The 16,898-nt window shown below is 39.9% G+C and overlaps 1 protein-coding gene across 1 annotated transcript in view; it reads right to left on the reverse strand.

The window, feature by feature from the left end:
• MME (membrane metalloendopeptidase) overlaps positions 1 to 16,898 on the reverse strand; it is a 1,194,620-nt gene that overhangs the window by 999,275 nt on the left and 178,447 nt on the right. The window lies entirely within an intron of this gene.

Consider the following 16,898-nt stretch of genomic DNA (forward strand, 5'->3'; position numbering starts at 1 on the left):
TTAATAAACCTTGTAAATGTACATCTAAAAACAAGTCACCAAACTGGAATTCATCACATTTTAAATTGAATCTGTTATTATCCAGATCTTGTAGAAAGACTCCATATATTCCAAACTTCCCTTACAGAAGAAAAAAAAAAAAAAAGTCTATAAAACAATAATATATTTTACTACAAATTTTCTGAAAAACACAAGTCTATATAAATATTACTCCTCAAATAAACCCATAAATAAATAAAGGTTAGTTACCACTACCAGCGGGGAGTGGGGCTTAGAATGCATTTACACTTTCCCTAGGAGGGTTAGCTTTGGTGAAGTATTTTAGTCTGACTTCACCCTTTGTGAGTTCTGGTCTTAGTTCCAGTTTGAAGGAAACTGATTTGTGGTCTGACTTAACTAATGAGGGTCCAACAGTTGCGGTTGTGCATCTGTGACATATTAGTGAGGACCAAATCTAGTAGGTTTGTTCCTCTTGTTGGGGTTTGAACAATTTGTTCCAGGGCATTTAAGTTGAAGTCAAGTAACTTTTGTGCTAGTGAGTTAGAGTAGGTTTCCCAATCGATTGTGGGTTAATTGAAATCCGCCATGACCAGAGTATTTGGCAATATCTGAATTGACTCTAGTAGGCCTCGTGTGCATCATGATCCATGAAGGGGGATCTATAACTAATTAGGACTTGAATGGAGGGTCTTACCCACATTAGTCTGAACATGGAGTAACTCCAAGGAGCTATCCAGTCTAACTAGTCTGGAGGTGAATTTATATCTAATATAGCTAGAAACACCACCTTGTTTGGTTCTCACGTTTGTTTTGTGGTCTGAAGATGTGGAAGGCATTGGAGCCTTGCAAGGCCGGGGTAACCTCTGAGATCTTGAACCAGGTTTCAGTGACTGCACAGACATTTACAACCTCCAGTGACAGAAGTGCTTCCAAGGGTGTGCAGTTTTTGGTTTCAGCTCCTAGCATTTAGCAACAAAACCCTTATTTTACAATGGTTGGCAATTTTCACGTCAACAATTTTGTTTGAGACCTTGCCTAAAAAAACACTATGGGGGAGGCAAGAACCTTTGCCAGTAGCCGAACGTCTAGCTGTCCCAGGTGCAGACGGTCTCTGGCAAAGCAGTGAGATTTGTCAACCATGTCATCACAGGCTGACAGAAACTGGATCCTCCTTGAATGTCACCAATAACCAAGCCAATTATTGAAATTATCAATTTTATGTTTATACTGTGGAATCATTCTAAGTGAGGGTAATATGCTGTTTAAGGCTAGGGACACATACTCAAAGAGCTCAGTCGTGTCTCTTTTCATATAGTCCAGTGAGGTACATCTCAGGTCGTTCATTCCAGCATAGGCTATGAGACTATGAGAGAGAGTCATAATTGTACTTGTTGCCGAGATCTGAGTGCATGCATGATCTGACAAATCCTGACACTGGTCAGGCAGATAACTGTGACTTTCTCCTTATCTAATCTGGTGAGTTGCATGTCCATGAGTCTCACTATGGAGTCTCCAATGACAAGAAAATTTTGTTTTTGAGGTTGTGCCTGAGGGCTTTGAAGGTGACACTCTGGTGTTGCTGTGTGATTTAGGTGCCGTGGGAACTGTGTAAGTTGTAGTAGCCTTTAATTTTGGAGTCTCTGGTGTTTCGGTAAGTTTTTTGACAGAAGCTCCACATATGGTGATTTATGTGTTGGACGCATCCTATGTGCATAAGTATAGTGGTGAGTGAGTAGACAACCTCTTCAGTGTTACTGTTTTCAGTGTGAGAGAGCAGGGATTCAAGACTCTTGGTGTAGCTACATCTCTCACACTCTGTACTAGAGTGAGTTATTTGTAGAGAGTTGTCAGTGTACATGAGGTAGTTGCTTCACTGCCTCAGGAGACCCAAGTCAACAAGGCTGACAGGAGAAACAAGGGTAGTCCAACTATCCATGATGCTAGATTTGAAGAACTGTTATCACAAAGACGGTGCTTTCAGGATTGATCTAGGAGGTGCTCTGTAGATGGATATTTCTAATGGGATTTTTGGCTGGAGGGTTTAATAGGTCACAGCTCACTAGCAATACTTCTTAGACCAGAGATGTACTAGAGATAAAGACTACCCTAATGCACTACAGCTGTATCCAAGGGAAAAATTGTTAAAATTATCTGTCTGGCTATGGTGCACAGCAGTGTGTGCGGTGCTGCGTGATGTGCAAACAAGCAGAAACACACTCAAACACAGGGTTTGAATACCAGAAGCTACAAAACAAAATTTTAAGAGAACCAATGGGGGTGCTTACTCAAGCTCTAGACCAATCATCCTTCACCAGACAGGTTCCGATCAGCACACTTCTCTCACAAGGGTGCAGAAGGGCCCCTTCCAATCGAAGATGGCTTGGAGAATGTGCTCAGAATACAATAGCCATTACAAACAGACCTAGAAGCAGCAAACCTGTATCTGGATTATGCTACAGCTACTAGCTACACTAATTTAGGCGGGAAATACAAACAATGTTTTAAACAGCAGAAAAACAGCAAGGAGACACTAAATAATGTTTTAAACAGTAAAAGAATTGAATTTACTTCATAATCTCGAAATACCATGAAATCAAATCCACACACCACCGAAACAGCAAAACCACGAAGCCCAAAACCGTGAAATTCAAAACACCTAAAACACAGCACATACCAGACCACACATATACCACAACACCCACACCACAACATAAACAAACAAAACACACATCCAGAAACCTACAACACAAATAAGCAGCAGGGCAAGCCCCTCTGCGCCTCCCACACCCCCTTCTTATATATACTAATTCTGAGATCACACAAACAGTAAACAAAAGCAAACACACACACACTCTACAGTCCCTCACACACACGCATATCAGCGCACTCGCATACACTGAAACTCCCACCCAAAACCCTTACAAAACACCGTCTTACCTGACATAATACCTAAATCCACACACGGCACTGCACACCATCCACATACAATCCTGGACATCACGAAGTGTAAAGCCATAACGGCGAATTCAAGATATTCGAATTCACAATTATGCACTTTCGCTATTTTCAAATTTCGACTTTATAGTCTCGAGATACTGAAATTATAATCTCAAAACACTGAAATGTTGAAAGTGTTTCCAAAGAATCACACTGTTTGGCGGGAAAACAGAAAAAACAGAACTGATGTTTTGCAAACAGTGAAAAGTAGTAGCAATTACTTTGCAAACAATGAAAATAGCAAAAAAAAAAAAAAAAAGCTTTGCAACAGTGAAAACAGCAAGAAAATACAATTTAACAGGATTTAATAGCCACAGTAAGGCAGACAAATGGAGTGCAAACAGTGCAATTTAGTTTACAGTAAATAAGCAGAACACAAAAAGTGCAGTAAATTGTGCATAGGTATATAAATAGCGACAGTTCTACCATGATGCTTTAGCATGAAGATATGTAATCTTATTGTGTGCTGTCTCAGTGACTACTCTTACATTCCAAAAGACTGGCCTGTGCTAGGTAGCTATGCACTCCCTCCCCCCCAAAATGCCAAAGATAAGGCATTTGCAAAGTAACACAGCCACTTATGTTAATGGACAAAAAGCTCATCTTCACCCAGTGCTGCAGAGATAATGGGAGCAGCCTGAGAGCAGGTTTTGGTTCAGGAGGGTGACTGATCCTTCATTTCTATCCAGACAAGCCATAGTTTTTGTATTAAAAGTCACTTTCAGTCAGCATTCATTTAAAGAAGATTTATTTGGATTAGTGCTTTAATCATACAGACTTTATCAGATCAAGAAAAACTTACAGTAATACAGGTTAAGGCATTCCACTTTTATTGCAATTTCAGCAAAGGGGTGGGAGGAGCAGTTGTGTTTAGTTTTCATATTAGCCTTTTAATTGGCTGTAACTGAAACTTCCAGAATGGTTGCACTTCCTTACTACTAATTTACATAACGCAAGGGATGTGCTAGCCAAGCATAGCATCCCCAGCTCCTTTGCTTTACAATTGTCTGTATCTAACTTTGTACTTGGTTTTCAAGTGAATATAAAAAAAATAACCCTGCTTTTTTTCTTAATTCACAAGTAATAAGTCTTGTGTGTACCATTCCGGTACTAAAAAAAGACCTTTTTACAATTTTTGTATATTTGATATCGTTCTCATTACAGAAACTCTCCTACATGTATACAAGTTATTTTATGGGTTAAGGGTCAAGTTAGAAGATTCCGATCTTTTTTGTGCCACCTTATTTTCGTAGTTGCATTAGTGCACACTCACAGGCTAAATACTATACTCTGATCTTCCATTAAAAGTTGGGCAGACCACACTTTTATGGGGCTTCCTGTCGTTAAACACAAAAACTCAAAATCATTGGCCGATTAGGACAGTGAGCATAGTACAGTTCACTTTTATGAGACTTTGAAAAAATGTAAACTGTGTCAGACTCCAACCTTTCTTAGCAAAGCAATACTAGCCACAAATGTTGAAGCACTTTTGCTCATATATTGGACAAGCCTCACCAGATACTTTTGTAGATAAATGCTCCAAACTATTGGGAATATCTAGTTCTTTTGACGAAGCCAATGATAATGGTGTCCATCTTGATTTAGGCCAGGATAATACTAACAATCATAATGAGATAATGGGTTTGTAAACTGGTACTATTCCCAAATATCATCGGTCAACAGGTAAATGCACAGGCCTTACCACATTGAAACTGGTCAGAAAAACACAATTATTTGTAGAAACAGGGAAAAAATCAAAGATTACAGTGTTATAAATCTGGAAAAACTAACAGATAAGCAAAACAGTTACAAAGCATGAGCTATGATTTTCTGAACTCTAGAAACCACAGAAAATTGTAACAAGGGATACAAGTGAATAAGCAAAGCAAAAGCAAACAAAAACAAACCACTTAATCTTTGGCATTGCAAACAGACTTAGCTGTTGCCTTAGTCCCACCCACAACTGAAATATTAAAGACAGATGGTAGAAGTGGAGAAAATCCATGGCTGGGCTAAAACTGATATGGGTTGCAGGGCTTGGTTCATCCTCTGTTAGATCACTTGACAGCAGTTCATTCCCCTTTCATTTGACAGTGAAAAGCCCCAAGGGGCTGGGGGTGTTGATAGAAAGGAACAGTGGAGAACTTGTTCATTGGCAGAAAATTGTTTTGGTGGAGCTTGGAGTGATAATCAGTGGGTGATGTAATATTGCATTCTTGTGATTGACTGATATGGAAGATCAGGAATCACACCTAATTGTACAAGTTGTGGTTAAGCTTTCTCAATTCCAGTACACTTATTATACAACAGATAATGCTGAGTCCAGGTTTATTGCATGCATTCAGACAAATATGCTACTCCAGCTCTTTTTTCTCCAATATGGCATTCTTGTTCCCATCTGTGTGTGTGGGGTGGGGGGGGGGGGTCAGACCAAACCTTGTCAAGTATATGGAACCTGCAGGAACTGTAGTCTAGTTTTCACATATTGTGCTTGGCTAGTGCATGCCTTGCCATTTTCAGTCAGATGTCTGTAACGTGCTGGGATATACATTTCTTGATCTTGTTGACTGATGTGCTGATGTAGTAGCAGTTACAAAGTATGCATTAAACCCTATAGACAGCCATTTCAATACTGCAGTCATTTTTGTCCTTACTGTACTATTTTTGCCCAGAGTTTGAGCAAGTGAAATGGTTGGAATCACTAATACACTTGCAAAAACTGCAGATGGGAACTTCATATCTATGGGTGCCTTTTGTTATCAGGTTTGTTTTAGGGTCTTTGGAAATAAATTCTGGACGTGGTTCCATCATTTTATCTATTAGTTTGTTACCATCTATTATCCCTCAATTATATTTATAAAATGTTTTTACATCTCTTTGTGGTCACACACAAGTGCAACAGCCATACTTCACTTTCTTGCTTCAGTTTCTAAGTCCATATATGGGTTTCTGAACCCACCAATTATCCTGCTGGATGGTTTGAGGCTGGATGTGTCCCCTGTTGTTTTGTGATCTTTTAAGAGATCCAGTATGTTGTGAAGGAGCTTACTCTGATAGATTTGGAAAGGAGTTTTCTTGCAAAAGGCTAAGACTTTTTAGGAACTCTTTCACCTTTTTGGAAATCCTGGCAATCCTGGTTATCCAGACTCCCTAGGATTTTATCACATTTCATTTTATTTCTGGATGCATGCTGGAGGCACATAATAGGTTACTCTTGTGGGTTTTTAAAACAGGTTGTTAGACAGAGACCGATCAACTGTATTTTTCTTAACTGAATCTAGGAAATCAACCCTTTCTTTGCAGTGGTTAGTCATACATTTTAGGAAGTCAGTCAAGCTTTAAAGCTGCAAATCTAAGTTTAACCTTATTCTTGTTTTGCATAGTACACATCAATAAGTTAGCAATAGCAGGCAATAGCTATTCCTTTAGTTTGTTTGGAATATTTATTTATTTATTTAACATTTGTTAACCGGGAAAGTCCGACTTGGAACGAAGCCAATTTTCAGCGGAGGCCCGGGGAGAAAGGCTCCAGATGCATGTCTTTGTAACGTGGGAGGAAACCGGAGCGCCCGGAGGAAACCCACACGAACACAGGGAGGACATGCAGACTCCACACAGAAGGCACCCCAGCCGAGAATCGAACCAGAGAACCTCTTGCTGTGAGGCGACAATGCTACCGCTGCACCACTGCGCCATCCTAGTTTGTCTGTTTGCCTATATTGGTTGTCAAATTTAAAGTAGTTTTTGTCCAGAAGTAATTGTAGTAGTTTTGCAGTAAGTTTGAGTTCTCCAGATAATGCACCTGTTTCCTTTGTAAATGCTTTCTCTAATGCAGCTGTGATGCAGTATAAGTGAGGTAATACCATATAAAAGTGCCTCAAGCCTTGATGGTGTCCTGGTCTACTCTAAAGCTCTTGATTTTGTGTAAAAAGTCTAGATTATCATGCAAGGAGGACTAGGTATTAGCAGCCAGTTATACTGAAATGGGATCTACGGCAGAGCCACCTGTTGTCATCGCTGGTCTGTAAGATGGATCCTCAAGACATTAAAACATATATATGGCAAGAAAAAAGAAAGAAAAAAGCAGGTACTTTTGAGCAGGTAACTACCAGAAGCTGATGTAACTTATTGCCCATGGTCTCTAGAGTATTTGTCATTTTGCGTAAATGATGCTATAGGCACTTTCCACTGTTCCAAAGTCAGTTTTGCAATAATAACTGACATTATAGAGTTTATTGTCTATTTTCCTATTGCATGCCATGGTGTCTGTTACGAATATTCCCCGACCCTTACTGGCCTTCATTACTCTATTTTTGATCATGGCTTAACTTCAAAAGAGCTTCCACTCCCAGTTTGATAATGTTATAAAATTTTCTCTTACCTTTTTTACTCAAAGTTTCTCCGATGTCAGCTTCACATTTGGCTTCAAAAGCTCCACGAATTGGTTGTATCGAAGGGCAGAAGTCACATAGTTGCTTCCATTTTTTGGGTTGGGGCATAACTAGGGCCATTTATGCCATCGCCTTTTTTTTTTTTTTTTTTTTTTTTTTTTTACTTTGTTATGGAAGTCGAGTTTGTGTACAAATAGCTTTAAATATGCTTTTACTCTTAAGAAATTGTTCCTGCTGTATGGTATGAAGGTCATACTGTTTTCCAAAACTTTTAGCTCTGTCTTGGAGAGCCTATTTGTTAGTAGTTTCAGGTAATTGGGATCTTGGGTGACACACACTGTGGTAGTAGGACTGGCAGAGCTTGATATTCCTCTTGTCCTGCCAGCTCCTGTCCCTCAGTGATTCAGGAATGTATGGCGATAGATTAATGCCTTGGTGTGAAGTTTTGGTTTATGATGTTCTGCTGAGAATTTGATCACTGTTGTGGGCTAATCACCCAGTTATCCATTTTCAGTCTTGCGTATATTATCATTTGGGGTAGTTGACAAGACCATTTGCCTATTTCCCAGTTTTGCAGGAACCTCTGTGCTGATTACACAGAGGAGACAGGAGGAGCAAGTTCCTACCTGAGGACTGGAGATGCTTCACCCAGAAAAACAGTACCTTTAAATATCCAGTGACATTTGTTTTCACGTGAAGGGGAAAGTATTCAACAAGATGTCCCGCATGTGAATTACAGCAAACTGAATTATTACATGGAATATATCAAAATATAATCACTTAAGAACGGATAACCGCACAGAAAAATACAGACAAGACACAAAATATGTAATTAAAATAGACATATTTAAAAATAATGTATGCTGTCTTAGACAAATATAAATATTTTCTAGATCATTAACTTGATTTTTAATGAACATGCTTGGCTATGCATGTTCCGATCTGTAGCTGAGAAAATGTTACTGTTCATTACATTTTTATTTCTAAAATAAACCTATATTATGTCAAAATTATTAGTGGTTAAACATCTTCCTTCTTGGTCATTTCAAGATCAACGCACTTCGAAAATATATACTAAAGGAATAATGAACTGTTTTTTGAATGGCTGTGATCTCTGCCCATCTTGAAATGGAGATCAATACACCTTACCTGAACTCTGACACAGACAGTGTTCACTTTCATTATAACCATATTCATTCATTTCATGCTGACATGGAAACAGTATTAACAAACCAAGAAGCTCACAAAAACAGCAATGCCTCTGTAAAGTTTAGTCTTCTAATGCACATTCAATACTGGCTTAATTACCAGAGAGGTCACCGCTATTGATGTAGGTTCTGAAGCTAGAACTAATTAAAAGAGAAAAAAAAGCAATGAATAGTCAGTTATAACAAAGGCCATTAGAAACATTGGTTTGTCTCATCAGCTCATCGCAGTCAATTAGAGAAAATAACTGATGCTTTCTTTGCTTTCATGAGGTGAACTAAAAGGCCTATACTGTTTTCGATCCATTTGTGACTGACCCATTTTTTCTGCATCTAATATGGGATTTATATTTAGATCTTAAATTACTACCTGTTTTATTGTATATTTTAGCATGCTGTCATAAAATGATAGCTAATTTAACATTCTATTTTTGCCCGTCCCTCATACAATTTTCGATTTTCTGGTTAATCACTGAGAATTACAGCATTTAATAAAAATATCCATTAGTATATTGTACTTGTTAAAAATACACGTTGATTCAAAATCTGTTGCTCTACTAACTTTTTAAGTGTATTAAAGTAATATTTAATCATCACCGATTTTGGGCCTTTGTTCCCTGTTATTTTCGACTTTGTCCAGAAGTCTTGAATAAATAAGTTGAGAAGCATCATCATATCAGAAAAACAGTATTTTTACTCTCTCTATTGAATATGACAATAAAGGAAATGTGTTACTTGCATAAAGGAAACGGTACACACTGCATTACACTAATTAGCAGCTCCCATGTTTCTATGGCTGCTTTCCAGCAAACCATGCGATTTTCAAAAACCCTACTATCAAACTCACTCTACTTTATGCAGAATCCAAAATAAAAGTACATAAAATGTTCTCAATTCACATTTCAGTATCTGTTACTAAAATCGGAATATGCATTTTTAATAAAGTTGAACACTAATGAACATCAATGTATCTACTAAAGTTAAAACAAATGTAGAAATGATTTTCTTATATCCCTATATCATCTCACAAGTACTGCATTATGTTTAGTTACAAAATGCTCTATTGATAGTCATGGCGCATATACACACACCATAAGTGATTTTGGGTCATGCAGATAAAAGCTGACTACAGTGCTGTGGGGGATGTTAATGCTGTATATTGTATTATGTCATTGCACTTTTCGCTGGCAAGTTTTAAAGTCTACAGCTGTAATAGGAGAATATGTTTACACAGGAGAATGTCATTGTACTAGTGATGAGATGTCCTCCACTATTGTGCCAAAGTAAAAATAGTACAAAAATATAGTACCATGTTCTCAGGGAAGCAGGTGCCCTAACCTATTTGCTAGTTAATATGTCTGCATGCACATTTTGAAGTTTGCACTTTACTAGCACACAGTCCAAAAAAATGTAAAGGGTGGGGGTGTAAACTCAGGTCACCGCAAACAATATGGAGATGCTTGGAAGATCATGGATGTTCTGACCTGAATCGGTTGACTTGCTACTACATGTGGGTGGTACTCATTGCTGTAATAGAGGTATCTGTAATGCAGTGGTGATATGATATATAAAACCAGCTGTAAGTTGATACGCATCACACACTGCTTGCTCACTCTCTCTCGAAACAGAGATGCCCTATCCTCCAGTGGTAATTCAGGAACATTTGTTCTAAATTGGCTCATGACCACAATGACAGCCTTAAATCTGCAAGATATAAACATCCACAGTCATTGCCCTTATCTCACTTTGGAAGTTTGCCAAGCAGGAATCTGTAGTGTGTGGAATAATTAAAGGAAGCTTGCCACCTGCCAGTTGGCTGTACTTGTACATCACTCACTGAACTGACACTGTCTTGGTGTAGAGGTCGAGGTAATTGTATAAATGACATTTGCAAACCGTCTATGGTAATGTGAACAGTGCTAAGGGTTTATTGCATAGCAGGGCAACTGCAGACAATCCGGCAGTGCAAGTTCAAAACTGTAAGGTTTGATGTATTTGATACTATATGGATGGCATGTTCCCTGGTTTAGACTGAACTGTCAGTATCAAACATTGAGAAAGTACAACATATACAGCAGCATAACTGTGTTAGATATCATCTTATAAGGGAGGATTACATATTTTAAGTGTGCAGTTATCTATGCAAACCTTTTGAATACTATGGGTTTGTCACCCAAGAGGACAGTAACATATTAGGTGCAAGTTTTCCACCATCAGGAAAACAGGCCTTTTTTTGGGGGGGGGGGGTCACCTGTAGGGGACCTTATACTCCACCATATATCCATGTTATGCCAGTAAAACAGCTGTGTCCATGCAGCATTTATGATCATCTTCTCTTATGTACTACAGCTGTGGGATCAGTGTACAGCTTTCTAGATGGAAGGTGAGGGAGACCCCTAGTATCACTAAATAGGTCTGTTGTCTGTTCTTGCTCCACTGGGTTTACACCAAACACACCCATCTTGCTTGTTTCATGGATCACTTTTAGCGCAGGATTTTCTTAATGTTTCTGCATTATGTATGGTACTTTTCTTCATTCATCTTTTCTAGGGTGCTGCAGATCTGCAATGTGAATGTTGTATGGGGAGGCGGGCATCCATACATACCAACATGGGGGATAATACTAGGGATTACATGCACACATTCTAAAGGATGTCCTGCCACAGATCTTAGCCTGCTATTGGCCTACACACAGTAGTTTCAAGGGTCATTTAAGTGTGCTGAGGGGCAGACACACTGCACCTGACATTCAGAGTATTATGCCATTGTCAGGAGGATGCCAAACAATGGCAGGCACACCCACTATTGGTTTTGTAATACTTCCACAGTTATAAGGGGAAAATGTAACACGTCACTGAACTTGTAACCACCAACACTTTTGAAAAGATGCCAAACAATGGTAGGCAAGGGTATTTCATCCAGGAATAAAGAAGTCATAACATCCCTGTATTAATCCCTTATCAGACCCATTATCATGTACAATGCCCCCTTCGGCATGTATCTTGCTAAGCACATGCAGCAACTGGAGAGACCACTGAGGTTCCTAACCAGGAAAATCCAGCGTCTCAAACACCTATCCTATACAGATAGGCTAAAAGCCCTGTCCCTCTACTCAGTCTCGTACAGACTACTCAGAGATGACCTGTGTCTGGCATACAAGGCCATCTCAGACCCATCCTTGATGGAGTTGCTGCATATCCGCAAGTCAAACCTCACTTGCGCAACCCACACACAAGGCCTCACCTGGTCTGTGACATTAACAGAACTTGTTTGCGTGATTTGTGTCCCAAAGACTCCCACATCTGTGGAATAGACTCCTTGTCCATGATAAACAGAGTACCTCTCTAACCCTCTAAGAAGAACCTGGACGACTGGATGAGAAACAGAAAATACACCTCTGAGATCTCACCTGTGTCCCTGCTGGAAAGAAGAAACAGGTGCTGACTCTGTGGGAACACTGGCAAAATTCTTGGCTAGGCTTATAAGGGCCTCTGGGCCAACAGCCTAGTATCATCCTTTGAACATAGGAGAGACATATGCTTGCCACTGTGTTCCATAATCATACAGGAGATAAATGCACTATTCATTATATGTCTGTGTTTCTGCAATGTTTCCTGTTCAGGGTAATGTGGCCCCCATCATGTGTCAAACCAACATTCTGTAGTACATTTATTAAAACTACATAGATGGCAGTTGTACATTTGGCTAGTCCATAATTGGAGCCGTGCAAAAGGGGTCATTGTCAACACTGTTCATTGTTGTGAGCTTCTGAGGTAGGGGTATAGCATGTATGTCATGCCACCTGCTTAAACGCACATTTATCCGCTATTAAAGGTTTTCATGCCTGATCCTGGCCACCATGAGTGAAATATCTTCCAAGCAAAGAATGGCATCCTGCTGCAGGGTCCACCATGAAAATGGTCAGCAGATGCTCCAAAATGAAATATCTGAGCACACCATGTCTGGTTGGACCTTTTATAGTAGATTGTTGCTGTAATGGTCAAAAATGGATACAGGAGGAGATCTGTATAAGGGTTATTGACATGACTGCATGTGCATGCAGCAATTCAACTGCACAGAATTAGAGGGGCCTGAGTGGGGGTCTGCAGACAGAGACATCGCTGATAGAGGAGTTCCAACCATATCTGGCTTGGATCCAAACACAGTGCATCTGTGGACATGGGTGATGAACTGCATGGAACACCTTGAATATCAGCTGGCAATGCCCAGTTTGGTCTATCTTAACATCTATATCCATGCTAGCATTCCAGATCAGAGCTACACGGTTAATAAAAATACTGTTCTTTTTAATAAAATCATCAAAAGTTCAAATAAAACATCACACAGTTTCCATATCATGCTACATATGATTACCTTTTCTGGGTTGCAGGTCTTGCTAAATGCTTCGTTCATAGACTGGATAATGCTCACATGTTTTCATAGGTACTGTGTGGCCAGGTTCTGCTAATATGAATATAGACATGCTTGACATTAGGGAACTGCCTTGACCCAATGATAACACCAGCCGAATGCCAGTACAGTTGGGGGTCAGTGATAGACACAAGTAATGTGACAGGTTTATCCCCTTCTTCCAGAGATACAGACACAACAGCAGAAGATGTTGCCTACATATCAGGATAGGGAGTGGTCATCTTCAATGACAAAAGTAATCCTTGGTTACCAGCAGCTCTACTCTGATCCATCGAGTATGATGAGGGTTTCAGAGGTCAGCATAGTGATGACAGGCCATGCCATAGGTGCCACCCTCCTGATCAAAGGGACTCTATAGTTACTACTAAAAACCTGTGCAGGGCCATCACACAAGGACAGTGATCAGTAGGAGGGCAGCACCCACGGCATGGCTAGAGCTGTGTTGGTCAGGTGGTCTGTGCCTGTGTTATGGACTGCAAAGGGCCCTGTGCCATATGTGCAGCATTATGGAGAGGTACATGGAGACTGCCTGCTGCAGATGTTTCTGTGTAGTTGATTGTCATGGCCATTGCTCTTCCAGTGGCCAAACACCTCCAACATTGGGGGGAAAGCCCACTGATGGTGGGAGATGACATGGTCTCAGATCCATAGTGTCACTACCAGTGGACAGCCCATCCAGTGATGAGGGCACTGCAGGATGCCATGGATACAGATGTGAAAAGGGTGTTCGTACTGGTACCATTTGTAGTACGTCCTGCAGTTCATAGTTATTAAACACTTAAGTCTTCTGTGCATGCTCTGGATCATGCCTGTGACCTTCCCAAGAGAGGGTGCCTCTGTAGATGTGGACATACAAGTTTAGTGCATAGATCTGCTGTGGATGCCTAGACCTGTCCCCAGCACAGTGTTGCATCATCTTCTGAAGCAGTGTCCATGCAAATACACACATCAGTACTGCTCAGCTGCACCACAGCAGAGACACCAACCCCTCCATGAGTCTCCACATCTCCCTACAACCACCCATTCATGACTGACACAGCTTTAACCTGAAGCACTGCCACCCACACTCACATTACCTTTTGTTGAAACTTGTCATTGTGTCTCTCCCAACCTGAGCATATATTAATTACTGTGCCCAGCCATTAGTACTCAGTTACCTGTATAGGCTGTATCTTATGTATAATTTGGCCCAACAATGCATTGTATAGCATATCTTGTGTGTAATACCACATGCATCATTTTTACTGTTGTATATTACGCTTAATCTGGAACAGTCATACTTCTCAACTATCCAGATTTTCACAAAATGTCCAGATTTTTTGCCTCACTTTTAGTCTATTCCTCAACATTTGTGATTTTCTGGAAAATCACTGAGCACTGAAGTCACCTAATAATGAGATATGTTTAAGTTTCAGACTTCACATACTTCAGAATATGCACGGTAACAAACATCCTGTTATTCTGGAACCTTCTATGTTTATAGCAACAATAATTAAAAAATGCCCCTATTTTGGGCTGTGATACTCACATTATTTTAGGCTTTGTCCAGATTTTCTGAGCCAAGAGGTTGTGAGGTATGCACATAGTTATAAACCTGACATTGCCTCTTAGCCAATACTACAGCATACTGTGCCCATGCCCACCTCACAGACTCTTCCCTTAAAGAGGACCCCCCCACGTTCATCAGGCACCACCCTCCTCCACTGCTGATTCGGAGGTTTAATCCTCCCAAACGTCTCTCCCCTGCTTCATCTGTTTGCATAATAACGTGCAATATTGCACACATTGCAGATATTTCACTGCATGTTTCTGAATCATACTGCAGATCACCTCCAGAGACATCTAGAAAGCATAACTTGGCCTTTACCAGTGCAAACACATGAGCACACATTCAACAATAACTCATGCCAGTGACAGGGTGGTGTTGCATGCATTCTCTGCCAGGGACTGTGGATCTATTGTCGCCATTATCCATGGCTTCATGGCATATCTGGCATCATCAATAATGCCCCGCAGACTGCTGGTATAAGGAGCATATATGCCAGATATGGGAGGCGTGGACACTACCTGTTTGTCGTATTGACACATTGTATACCACAGCTTATACTTACAGACCGAAGACAACAGACGAAGAATCCACTTAAAACACCAATTTATTGCACCTCTAGCACTTCGGCAACCACCTTCAAGGAGTATAAAACATTACATAACTTACACAGTTTATATACCCTAGTACATCTAACAATTAAACAAGCAGCCTAAACCAATTAATCAATAAACATTAAAAAATACTTAATACTACTTCTTCATCAGATAAGAAGCCTCCAGTTACATTCCACATTCTTTGTATAAAAAGAAGCTGTTATATAAAGAAAGTATTTTCATTTTGAAATATGACACTATTTCCTCAGGGTCTGAATGTGGAATGTAACTGGAGGCTTCTTATCTGATGAGAAAGTAGTATTGAGTATTTTTTAATATTTATTGATTAATTGGTTTAGGCTGCTTGTTTAATTGTTAGATGTATTAGGGTATATAAACTGTGTAAGTTATGTGATGTTTTATACTCGAAGGCGGTTGCCGAAGCGCTAGAGGTGCAATAAACTGGTGTTTTAAGTGGATTCTTAGTCTGTGGTCTTCAGTTTTATCTTTTCTTTTTGGTTCATGCAGTTATACTTACAGACCACCTGGTAATTTGATGGTGCAGACCTCCACTCTTGCAGCTAATATGTTGTTGCTCCCGATTACCAGGTGAGGCTTTTATTGCATTGTGGGTGAGCTAATGGTACCCAGTACTTCAGAGAATTGGAGTATGATAAAATTCCTGGACAGTTCCACTGTCATGTGTGAGATCAACATGTACTTCTCCACATGCTTCAACAAAGCATCTAAAAATTGGAGGAATATTCTTGAGGCAGATGCCTGGGATACATCCCACCATGTCCCCCACTGGCCGAGGAAAGGTCCCTGTAGCTAATATTCTCAAAGCCATACATACTTTGGTGTCCATCGCAGTGGGTACTCAACACATGCCATGAGCCTGCATATGACGGGTACGTATCTCAACCAGTTCCCGCATGGTACCATGATCACCACAGTAGCAGTCTGCTGTGTGTGTCATATTGTATATGGTTTGTTAGAGGCAGACAGGGGGCTCTCTGTCACTGACAGAGATGAGGCAGACAAGAGACTGTCACTGACAGATGACACCCACATTCACTACCAACAAGGAGAACAATCACTTCCATATATCTACTGAAGTGATATCTACCCTGTACATGTTTCCTCAGTCTTGCTCACATAACTCCAGAATTACTGTGCACAGAAAATCTAGTGGCAGCAACTCATTATACAAAATATATACCTTTCTGAAGCACACAGACCGTTATTGCACTCACCATTACCCTCATTTTAATAATGGATCTTTTTTCCATGTTGTTATAACTTATTTGCATATTATGAAGCCTATTAAGTGTATGCCTCAATTACTCCCACCCTGGTGAGATCTGTTCTTTGAGCAAATTTGGCTCACCTGATGCACAGAACAGAGTCACAAGGAATATGTCTGAAATTCTGAATACCCCTCTATGAAGTTGGTTTTGTTTTTTTAGATAAAAGAACTAATGTGGATATTTTCCACTGACAAGGAACAACAACTAATATAAAAAGACAGCAATAAATCCATTTTATTCATGTAATCAATAAATACAAGTAAAAGAGTGCTGCTGTTCTCCTGTCATTTCCATCAAGGACATTAATGCCCCAAGACTAGAAACCCCTCCAAAGAATTAAGCTACATATATCTGTCCTTTCCTGCCACACCATAACCAATTATTTTGGATACCCTGTCCCATAACATTAAAAAGTGGAATTT

This window comes from Protopterus annectens, chromosome 4.part1, assembly GCF_019279795.1.
Source record: "Protopterus annectens isolate FY-2018-M chromosome 4.part1, PAN1.0, whole genome shotgun sequence".
In the NCBI taxonomy this organism is placed as follows: Eukaryota; Metazoa; Chordata; order Ceratodontiformes; family Protopteridae; genus Protopterus; species Protopterus annectens.